Consider the following 12467-nt stretch of genomic DNA (forward strand, 5'->3'; position numbering starts at 1 on the left):
GATTAGTGGACCCATCTCCAGATCATGAGCAAAGCTTGGTCAGGACTACCTTAGCTGGAGGATTTTACTTATCGGACATGTTTTAGGTAGATGGAGCAAACCTAACTTTCTATATTCTATGTCAAAAAGAAATTCCTTGCTAATATGCCTCTTTTTAAGACATTTTAGGCTAATAACATCTGTCTAGTATAATTAAACGTGAGGTTGCCCTTGCCGCGGCGTCATAACTAATAGATGTGTTGACACTTGAAGAGGTGTGTGGAAGCTGTTGACAGGAAAAGTTAAAGGGGACATATTGATTTTCCCTCTCATGAGCTTAATCAGAGTTGCATTTGGTCGTTGGAATAGCCCTGCGTTCCTTGTATTTGAGGCTTGCGTGCTCAAAAAATGTATGTTTTCACCTACTCCCTCACTTTGCCCACAGCTCTGGAGCTTCTTTGCGATTATGAAACAGTGTAAAAGCAATAAAATCCCCCCAAAAATGTAACATATGTCTACTAAGATTTGCATAACGTTTTTTTCATGTCCAGTTTTGTCCCTGTGTACTTACTATCTCTTGAAGCACAACATATTTTTTTTAGTACAGATAGAACTATAGAGCTATGTTTGAATCATTTCTCCCTTATTTTATTTGACACGCCATTACTTATGTTGAAAATATCTTGTAATGGGTCATAGAAGATAGGGATACAAGATGGCCAGTTGCGTTTGGTGAATTGCAATTTCAAGATCTGAAAACATCAAATGCGTTTAGTCTCCGCAGGATATAAACAATAAAGAAGTTTCTAAAGCTTACTTGATTTGACTTTTGATAAAGTTGAGACTAGTCCGATACAACCTCTGCTTCCAACTCCGAATGTTTTTGAATTGTTACGTAACCTCTCTGCTTTTTCAATTACTCACGGATGCCAGCTTACTTTCCGCGTGTCTGCACAGGGCTACCATGACAATAAAACATCTTGCATCTCGAGTTGTTGCCTTCCCTTTGTGGAAAATCACTGATCTAACCGCATTCATGTGGCTCAGTGGAGTGGGTGGCATCTGTCAGTGCCGTGTATGCTATGCCCCGTCACCCTGCCTACTGCGTCTGTAACCTGCTTGGCATTTAAGCTAGCTCTGGGCTATCATCAGGAGAAGCGTTGACACGGGTTCAGCTGCAAGTAGTGGTTATTTTTCTTCTTCCTGGATGAGACATACCCAGTGTTCATTGTTGACATTTCACATGAATCTATCCCTACTAAGAAAGGCTGTTATATGTTTTTTATCCATGGAGAAAGGCTATAGAGGCCAATAGAATATAGCAGAACAAATACGTCTTGAAATGCTTTATATACAGTATTTCCATGGAGAACAAGAAAAAAGGGAGAAGAAAATTGCAAAAGGTTCAAAGACTCCCGTTGTAAATAGACCGGGATTTGACAAAAGCCATTATGTGCTTCACTTAAAGAGAACATTTTATCTATTTTTTGAATTTGTGAAGATAAGATAAAAGCTTATTTTTGCTCCAGGCATACAATACTTCACACGAAGAAAACTGAAACGGAAAACTCAAACTATAAAGTTATTCCTAGATGAAGTGTCCAGATCCATAAGGACTGGCAAACCAGAGCTGAAGGGAGTGAAAATGTTGCCTTGTTATTTTGTGGATTATTTTATTGAATAATAATAACGCCTTACACTTCTATTGCGCTTTACAAGCATGAAGCCTCTCAAAGCGCTCCATTACAGTCTTTATTCATTAAGGTTAATGTGCTCTTTATTGTCTCCGTAGGGAAATTTGTTTTCTGCATTTAACCCGTCGGTCTATGACACTGGGGCATCTCATCAGTAGCAGTGAGGCAGAAGTGCCGTGCCTGAGAAACTCCATACTCTGTGGTGATAAACTACTATTGTAGCCACAGCTGCCTTGGGGTAGAATGACCAAAACGAGGCTGCCAGTCTGTGCCATCAGCCCCTCTGACATCAATCACTCACACGCAAACATTCATATTATGTAAAGTGGGTTAAGTATTTGGCAGATGAGCCACTGCTTCGTTTTGCTTCAGTATTGTGTTTAACTGTTCATACACATCATAAAAATTGCCACTACAACACATGAATTGAGTTAGGATTCTGGGATCTTAAAGGCACTGTTACTGATTTCTACCATCTTAAAAACGTGAAGAACTTACCTTATGCATTCCAGCACCTTAATTAGTCACCGTGATGAGCTTTTCACATCTCTAATAGATACAGCAACATCAACCAGCTAACCAATAGTCAACAACTTGCTAACATGCGCTTGTTGACTATTGGACAATAATATACTTTCCAATTAGATGCAGACAGTGTGCAACACAAAAGCTGCTTATACAACATACCTGTACTGTGCAAGACAAAAGTTCAAATACACAGGAAAAATCTGGTATGATGCATTTAATTTCTCCTTCTAACCTAGTCAAAAACATTCAAATTAGTAGTAGTCTGAGAGCCATTTTATATTTTATTATAAAGTCCTTTTTTTTTTTTTTCATTTCATTTTTCAACATTTCTCATAGTTTACCTTTCTCACAGTGCAGTGATGCTCTATTCTACTGCCAAGTCTATTTAGCTGTTGGGGTTCATAGCAGAAAAGACCCACAAAGATGTTCTTTTCATTTATTTAGTGAGTTTTTCTCCCAGGGTTGCCATGTGAATCAGACACAGTGCCAGTTTGGCCAATATGATTTTTTTTTTTTTTTTTACCCCAACTTCCACATGCCATTTTACACAAGACACACAATAATAAGTAAGTCCATGTGTTGGCAGAGTAGTTACCACTCCATGATTCCACAATATGCAACTTCAGTCCCATCTCAAGGAAAAACTTAGAGGGGCATGGTCATAGGTCACTTTTGGAATATTTTCAGGTGAGAGATTGTTTAAAAAAAACACATTGTGCATAATTATGCAAGCACACGATAGTAATGAACACAAGTCAGTGGCAGAAATGCTTAGAACGAGTCTGGTGATTTATTTATTTTTTTCTTATTTAAGCCTTATTTTACCAAGAAAGTCCCATTAACAGTTGAACATCTCTTTTTCAAGAGAAAACCATCCAACAGACATGAACACCCACTCACAGAACATTTCATATAATGATGCTGGATGATATAATGTGATGTGATGAGTTGTGGACTCAGGGTCCTGTGCAGCCTCTCTAATTCTGATGTAACAATACTGGGAAACTTAACATTGACTGTGTAAGATTCATCAAACAAGCGTCAATGAGGCAAAAATACAACTTATGTTATGCGTTTGATGAAGGCATAAGCTTAGAGAAAAGCTTAAAAAAGTAATTTTTGCCTGTGTTCTTATAAGGGAATCATAAAATTGTCTGATGAAAGTGATCTGTGTTTTTATACATAGAAATATCAGTTTGGTTACCACTCCCTCCACTGCATCTCGAGCCAGAACCAAACATGATCATGCAATAATATTCCTATTATTCAGTGATGCATGTGAAATTAGAGAGGTCGTTGGTCGCCCATCATTTAGAACAAAATTACATTTCTCTCACCTCAGAATTTAGTGCTGTCTCTGCTGTGTCATCACTGTCCAAATCAGGAGGATTAACCTGCAGTAAATTCTAACTGGTTGAAAATTATCTGCTGAAACACTATTCAAGTTTTTTTGTATTCCTTTGAGGGTACAGTAGACCTTGACATCATCGTGGAATATTGATTTTGTTTAACACATGCATAGGACCTGTAATATTTCCCTTTTCATGTGTAAAAAACTGGATACAGCCCTTTAGTTTACATATCGAAAATGTTATGTTACATTTTTTGTTACATTTTAGAACACACTCTACTTGATAGTCATTTTGGATTTGGGAGATTGGATTGTTCTCTAGCATAGTAACCCGACTCCCAGTCAGCTCATATTTAATTTATGATGTTTCATCCATGGTTTCTCCGTCTTTGCGCCTTTCCCTCAACAGTTTGTACGTGACAGACAATTCAAAAGGGAGGAAGACTCAAACATGTGCTTTCATCTTCCCTCCTAAGCGATAGAAGTCACAGTTAAAATTATGCAAAACAAATATTCAATTTACTATGATGATTCAACTTATAATTCTTCCAGGCCTAGTCGATGGCGCACTTGAAAATTGGTGTGGGATGATCCGCCGGCCCAAAGTACTTAACATTGATTGAGTGTGTCAAACTTTTTCACAACCTTAATTAAAAATCCGGCGAACTGAATTTGAATGTTCCTTTTTTTTAAAGATGAGCAGAAGTGATTATCTGTTATCTGCAGCCTCCAAGATGTTTACTTCATAATCAGACCTGTCACCATGATTACGACATTGACTTCATCCTTCAGTAACCAATAGATGGAGCAATATTTTTTTGGAATCAGTTTTTATTGTGTGTAGTAAAAGACAAATTCAAACCTGTCAACTGGACAAAAGGTTGTTTGTGTGAAGACGGTTCACTTCTCATCCAGTTCTGGCCAGATTACACTGAAACACAGTATTTGTAGCTCGTAATCACGCAGCCTGGGAGGAATTCAAAGGCGCAACGAACGAACCAAAGCAAACATGGTGGCTTGTTCCGCTGTTGTGATGCTTTGTCCAATCAGCTTCGAATACACTGCCTGGCCAAAAAAAAAGGGTCACACACTAATATTTGGTTGGACTGGCTTTAGCTTTGATTACGTCACACATTCACTGTGGCATTGTTTCGATTTCACTTCTGCAACGTCACAAGATTTATTTCCATCCAGTGTTGCATTCATTTTTCACCAAGATGTTGCATTGATGCTGGTCGAGTCTGACGCTGCACAAAGCTTCTCCAGCACATCCAAAAGATTCTCAATGGGGTTAAGGTCTGGACTCTGTGGTGGACAATCCATGTGTGAAAATTACGTCTCATGCTCCTGATCCACTCTGTCACAATTTGAGCCCGATGAATCCTGGCATTGTCATCTTGGAATATGCCCGTGACATCAGGGAAGAAAAAATCCATTGATGGAATAACCTGGTCATTCAGTATATTCAGGTGTCAGCTGACCTCATTCTTTGAGCACAGACTGTTGCTGAACCTAGACCTGACTTGTACCTATAGGTTCGTACCTATTTGCTTAGTTAAATCCAGGTGGTTTTTGGGGCCAGGCAGTGTATCTGACAATACTTTTCCCAACTGCTTTAAATGAGAGCCATCCTAGATTGTTAAATCAGTTTAGTGTTAGCCAGGTTAGTTATTCAATATCAGAGACGTTACAAATGAGTATTAATACCAAAAAGTGCAAGAAAAAGTACTTACAATAAGTATCTGTGAAATCCCTCAGCCATCCACATATGAGCCATAGTGAAAGAAAAATTCAAATCTGTCAAATTTAACAACGTTCCACTGCTCATCCAAGCCGCTTCTTCAGTTCTGGTCAGATTACTGCTGGACACTGCCTTATATCTGTCTGAAGGAGGAGCTAACTACACTGAAACTAGCACACCTATTCTTTACTGTTTGTTGGCTACGTTTGGAACAGAAACATAAGATGTAAACAGTAGGTGTGCTAGTTTCAGAGTGGTTAACTCCTCCTAACCCGGCTCACACTAGATCGACATGTCTATCACTGAATTGAGTTCTACACATTTATCAGTCTAGGATGGCTCTCGTTGAAAACAGCTGAGAAAAGTATTGTCAGATATTTGAAGCTGATCAGACAAAGCGTCACAACAGCGGAACAAACCACCATGTTTCTTTGATTCATTCATTGCACCTTTGGATTCCACCAAGGCTGCATGTTTGTGAGCTACAAATACTGTGAGAGTTCATCTTCATGGACAGGATACTCAATAACTATGTACTATTAAAGTTCATTTTTGTATTTCTTAGGTGGTGCTTTTTTAATACTGTACATTTAGGAAAGGGTTCTAAATATATATTTATCATTGTAGCAAAAGAAAAATAAAATCTGTAAACTGGACAAAACGTTGTAGGAGTGAAGATGTTGCTGCTCATCCAAGCTGCTTTTTCAGTGATGGACACGGCCTTATATCTGTCTGAAGGGAGGAGCTAGCTACACTGAAACACAAAACACCTATTGTTTGCAGTTTCTACCTATTGTTTACCTAGCCTACCAACAGAACTGAAGGAGCAGCTTGGATGAGCAGAGAAACGTGTTCACTCCTACAACTATTAGTCCAGTTGACAGATTAGTTTTTCTTTTGCTGTGGATCACACCTACAGATTGCACAGACATTTATCTTTATGACAATACACTGCAGCCATTAGAAGGTCTACCAGCTGCACGATGCCCTCTGCTCCTGACAGGTTTCTCCTTATCAGACAGTGAAGGGTGGGACAGAGTTTCCTGCAGTCGGCTGTTATTGAGGCTTCTTTCTCTGCTCCACCACTGCTTGTCCATCATAACCTGACCTTGTGCTCTTGATCAGTCAGATGTCAGACCAAGAGGTGAGGTAAAAGGATTCTTGCGTCACAGTGTGTATTTTATGCCACAAACTTTTACAATCAATCTACATTTCCACTTGCTCAATCTATTCCAAAAATGCAGATGGGGATTTTAAATATGTATGTACTTTTTTCATCTATTTGAGTTTGGAATGTAAACAAAAGCCATTATTGTCATCGCCTGTCATTTCATCAAACAGAAACATGAATTAATGAATGAATGAGTAAATTAATGTTTCCGTTTTATTCCGTTTCAATTAAACATAGGGGAGTTTCACTATCCTGCTTTGATTTTTGTATAGAATAATGTATGTTTTTTGTTTTTTTGTTTTTCGAATATCAATGAAATAATCAAGCAGCTTTATTTTCTATCTCAAAAAATCAACATTTTCCTTGGCTGTGTGTGATGAATGTACTTCAGCCCCACACTATGATAAAGTGGTAGAAGCCAGACTGATATGCATAGCACTCTTGATTGGAGTACTACACCTTATTCATCTGGGATGGCTCTCACTGAAAGCAATTCAGACAAATACTGAATGCTGATTGGTCATACCTTCACAGCAGAGGAAATAACTTGTTAAATCAAGGTGAGAGAAAAGCACAGACATCTTTTCCATCCACAAACACACATTATTAAAGACATGTAATAATAATAATAAAGGCGTTGGTAATGTATAATTTTATTTGGACAGGGAGAGTGCACAACAACACACTGACCTTAAAAAAACAGGAAAGACGTTACTAAGTACTAATTTCCACTGTAGTCCCTGGACAGGCTGATGTTTAAGTAAAAGTAACAGTTTGGTGTAGATGGATGAAAGACCTGTAAACATATTGTACATACATCTAATAGAACACATCTCGCCCCTCGAATATGGCATTTCTAAAAACACTCAATTCACACACACAGACAATCACTCAGTTTCATATACACAAATCCTCTTTCTTTCACACACATTCACTAGCGGGTGCAAAGTAGTCATTTCTTTGTCACATTACCCTAGTGCGCCCATCCACATCTCCACATTTGTATTGGTTTATCTCGCCGCTTTACTTTTGGCTTCCACACAAATCACGACATCATGGTGCTCCAACCTCTTTACCTCACTAAACGTAGGCCATGGACAATTTCATTTGTTTGCGTGTGTTGAGTGCTGCGGCTGCTACCAAACTGTTGTCAACTTAATTATGATGAAGCACAATAGCGGTGGTCTAGACGGGAGGACACTGCTATGCGTCTCACACCAGTGCATTTGTTCCTGTGTGATTTGAATAGCGACAAATTTAGTCTTGCGTCCTCCTCTGTGCTTTGTAAATCCTGTTACATTTCCCTTCTGCTCTGACTGATTAAAACTACACAGCCGTCACTGAACACAGCCGTCACAGTCTGGCAGTCAAATATTCCTGCTCTCACTCAGCCTGTATTATATGTCCCTCTGACAGGAACATGCAGATGGATGACGTTTATTATGTGTACTCACGCCAGAGATGAGACGGGCTCACATTTGTATTTTCATTCCATGACTTATATTTGTTTAAAAGCTCTGGGGTTAAGACTAATATTACTGCTCAACTGCTCTGTATGTGGGTACAAGCATAGATAAAAAAGTAAGTAATCAACTGTATTCCCTTAAAAGGCAAAGGGTTTAAAATCTCCATGGAGACAAGCCAGTGACCGACCACACACCAGAAAAGTTACATAGTGAAAAATAGTGCATTATTTTGTTGAGCTGGTGCAAATCTGGAGTCTGTTTTTGTTTGTCATTGCACATTTTTGATACGCAAAATCCAAATCTACAAACATGTCTAATAATATTTTCACCAAGCCACAAAAACTGAGATTTTGTCATATTTAAATTAAGAGTTCTATATCATGTTTAGTCATGTATTGGTTGAGTTCTTAAATCTATGGTCTTGGAAGAATTGTTAGACGGCAGGCAAGACTAAAACCTCAGTATATCATCTATTTTTGCGATGATTGAACAGTCAAAATGAAAGCTGTAGGTGTTTTTTTGTGAGTGAAAACCAAAATAATCCATGCACAGCTTCATACACAAGTCTATCAGACATTTGAAACTTTATTCCAACATATACAGCAACATTTTCCAACCCTAGCAAACAAACTGGAAGAAGACAAAGTAAAAACACACTTTTAAAATGTTGATTTGCACACACATACCTCACCCAAGTCCTTTAACCTGAGTGTAACCCTGGTTCTATGGTTATAAAGTTGTTTTTTCTCGTTCAGCAGGCTTGTATCAAAAAGACAAAGAATTAGCTATGCGATGCTTTTCAGAGTTGACTATAGGGTTGTACATATTGTTCTTTTTATGAGCCACATCAAAGTTATTACCCGGTGTGGGATAAAATGCTTTACAGTTTTACAGCAAATACAAAGCATTTATGAACGCTGTATTGTTTTATGAATCATTCGTGCTATAGCATCATCTAGTACTTAAAGGTCACTGGATGTAGCCCAAAACACTGCTTTCCTTATCCACTTACTATCCGCTTACTTAAAATAATGTCTTACAAAAAGGAATTATTTGAATGAACAGTATGTAAGATTTGTAATGCCATAAACTTGACCCCAGATATGTGTCCCCGTACATGAGGTAGACATGTTAAAATCAAATACAACAACTACAATCTACAATCAAACAAGTGTAGTGCTGATTTCTTCAAAAGGCATGATGGCCAAGTCGGGTCTGTTATTTTGGTTGCCAGTTTCAGTGCTGAAATCCAGTTGGTTTAAACCTTAAAGAACTCTGTCTGATCTGAATTGTCACTACCTAAACTCCAGAACTTGCAGCCAATAATTAATTAGTGCTTGTGCAGAGAATTCTGGGGGTTTTGAGCTTTTCACATTAGAAAAAAACCCTTTCCATATCCTGAGAATGAGAAAACCTCTATCTGCAGGTTAAGGGACTGGCAACAGAATTTCATTTGTCACTTTTTAAAACTGTAAACACAGGCTTCATATTTTTCCTTTAAAAATAATGGTTAGGAAAAACTATTAGCTCACTTTCTGTAAATTTATTTTCTTTTGTGTATAAGCCAATTGCTTTCTCTACATGGAATAATGACAGTGCCGCAGCCTAAGGACACTAGAAAGCAGCTTTTGAATTCACCCATCCATTAAAATGAGCCCATCTTCAGTTGAGAGCGCAGAGACCGCTCTCCAGTCCACTTAATTTGTCCTACCAAAGCTGCATGTAATGAACAAAAGATAGTTGATGAAGTAGGCGCGCGTCGCTGCATAATTTAAAGCATTTTCCAAACTGACTGCATGGCTGATGAGAGATTCATAGGAAATGAGGTTGGGATAGTCAAGTGGAGTTGATGTGTGCATGTTAAGCTTTGGAATTTACACTGTACCACTTTGCTACAACTTAGCGCTAATGTGTTTTTTAAAATATGTAGTCGTTTACATCTGTCTCATAATACTGTGAAGGGATGATGGATGTAGTTTAATGACAGTTGTTTCATTAGCATTCAGTTACAAAGCTGTTCGGAAAACCTAGTAGCAGAGAAAAGATGCTACGATAAACGAATCCAGTCCAAAGCAATTTGTCAGTTCAGTGGTAAATTGAATGACAGTAACACAAGTAATGGCAAATGTTTAGTTTAAAAAAGCAATGTGCAACTTTTCTGGTTGTCTCCATGTAGCAAACGAGGGAAGAGTAGTCAAAATTGGTACTCAAGTACGAGTAACGTTACAATATTACTTTTCAAGACTCAAGGGTAAAATTGTGGTCTAAGATATAATTCAAGCTAGAGTAAAAAGTATTTGGGAAGCTACTGCGCAAGTAAGAGTAACTAAAAAGTTTGAGGTTTGGATGTAAGATCTGATTTTATAATTTTTTCATATTAGGCAATGTGGGAAAATAATAAATAAGGCACAAAATCTGGTACTTTGAAAAAAATAGATCACAAAACTCAATCATGTTTTAAGGAGCAGTGCAAGAAACATATAGTTGTCAACGCAAAGCTCACACCAATACTTTTCCTTAGTAAGAGTGCTGTGGTTGCTTCAATACAATTATTACTCACTGCTGCTGGAAAATGCAGAAAAGAACAATTTCTTTAAAATAATTGTACTTCAGTAAATGCAACTGAGTACTATTCAAGTCTGGAACTGAGTTAGAGTATACATGTTTAAGCTGAAATCATTTGGACAGAGGACATAAAAGACATAGGACAATTTCAAACCTTCAACTACTTTGCAATAAGCCATTTTTCTGACAGTCTCCAAACGTCACCTAAAACTGTACCGCCCAGAGGAAAATATTATATGTAAGTAATAAAATATATTACACTTTTTATAGTCTAACTTCATGTCCACGTTTCAGCCCCGCCCTCTTCCACCGATCAAAAATGTATCTTTCGCACTGATCATTATGAGAAAAAAAAGATTAGGGACCTGCCAGAGATTATCTTGAACTTTAAAGAGCGAATCATGTTTCCCTTTTAGCAGGAGGATGTCTGAGTCGCTAAATTAAACATCGTGACATTTCAGCGAGTCAGAACGCTAAATTACATGTGCAAGATGACAAAGCACCACTTGAGCTTCAAAGCTCACGAAAATATCCCTCCGCCCTCCAAAGCCAGACATGAATAGAAGAAGTAGTCCGTGAGTAATGCATGTGTACATCATTGTCATTCAGTGTGTCTATTCTGGATCTGCAATTACTGGGTCATTTCCTGTTGGTACCACGCCTCCAGATTAAAACGGCACGGGCGTAACAAAAAGGCAAGGCAAGTTTATTTGTATAGCACAATTTCGTACACAAAGTAATTCAAAGTGCTTTATAGAATAAGAAGGACATTAAAATCACACAAATAAAAACATAAATAATCACAAATAATCATCATTAAAAGAGAAGAGTGCAGAATAAAAACCTTTCAGTCATATGCACAGCTGAACAGAACCGTTTTGAGCCTGGATTTAAACATTTTCACAGTAGAGGCCTGTCTCACATTTTCAGGAAGACTGTTCCAGATTTTAGCTGCATAAAACTGAAACGCCGATTCTCCACGTTTAGTCCTGACTCTGGGCACCAGCAGGAGGCCGGTCCCTGAAGTCCTCAAATTGCGAGATGGTTCAAATGGCTGTAACATGTCGGAGATGTACTTTGGTGCTAGGCCATGGAGAGACTTATACACAAGCAGAGCTGCTTTAAAGTCTATTCTTTGAGCTACAGGAAGCCAGTGCAGAGACCTGAGCACAGGACTTATGTGCTCGTACTTCCTGGTTCTAGTCAGGACCCGAGCAGCAGTGTTCTGGATGTACTTCATCTGTCTTAAGGCTTGTTTGGAGAGGCCAGTGAGCAGGACATTACAGTAGTCTAACCTACTGGAGACAAATGCATGGACAAGTCTCTCTAAGTCAGGCTTTGACAGTATAACTTTGATTTTTTAGGTGGTAAAAAGCTGCAGATGTTACTGATTTGATGTGGCTGTTAAAGTTCAAGTCTGAGTCCATTATTACCCCTAGATTTCTAGCCTGATTTGAAGGTTTTAGAGAGAGAGACTGGAGGTGACTGCTGACACTTTCTCTATGTTTCTGTGGCCAAAGATGATAACTTCAGTCTTGTCTGAGTTTAGCAGAAGAAAGTTGTTTTGCCTCCACACACTGATCTGTTGGATGCAGTGAGTGAATCCACTGGTCCATATTCACCTGCTGCAGTGAGACATAGATCTGAGTGTCATCTGCAGAGTTGTGGTAAGACACATTATTGCTGCGTATTAACTGACCTAATGGCAGCATGTAGAGACTGAACAACAGGGGTCCCAGGATTGACCCCCGGGGCACCCCACAGGTCAGAGACACCTTATCCGAGACACACTTTCCAATTTCAACAAAGTACTCCCTGTTTTCTAGATAGGACTTGAACCACTTTAGTGCTGTACCAGAGATGCCCACCCAGTCCTCTAGTCTCTGTAAGAGGATCCCATGATCTCTGTACATGAGTTTTTGTGTCTTAAAAAGATGAAAAACAGTTAATTTTAAACAGTTCTCCATGGTCC

This window comes from Periophthalmus magnuspinnatus, chromosome 11 (genome assembly GCF_009829125.3).
Source record: "Periophthalmus magnuspinnatus isolate fPerMag1 chromosome 11, fPerMag1.2.pri, whole genome shotgun sequence".
In the NCBI taxonomy this organism is placed as follows: domain Eukaryota; kingdom Metazoa; phylum Chordata; class Actinopteri; order Gobiiformes; family Gobiidae; genus Periophthalmus; species Periophthalmus magnuspinnatus.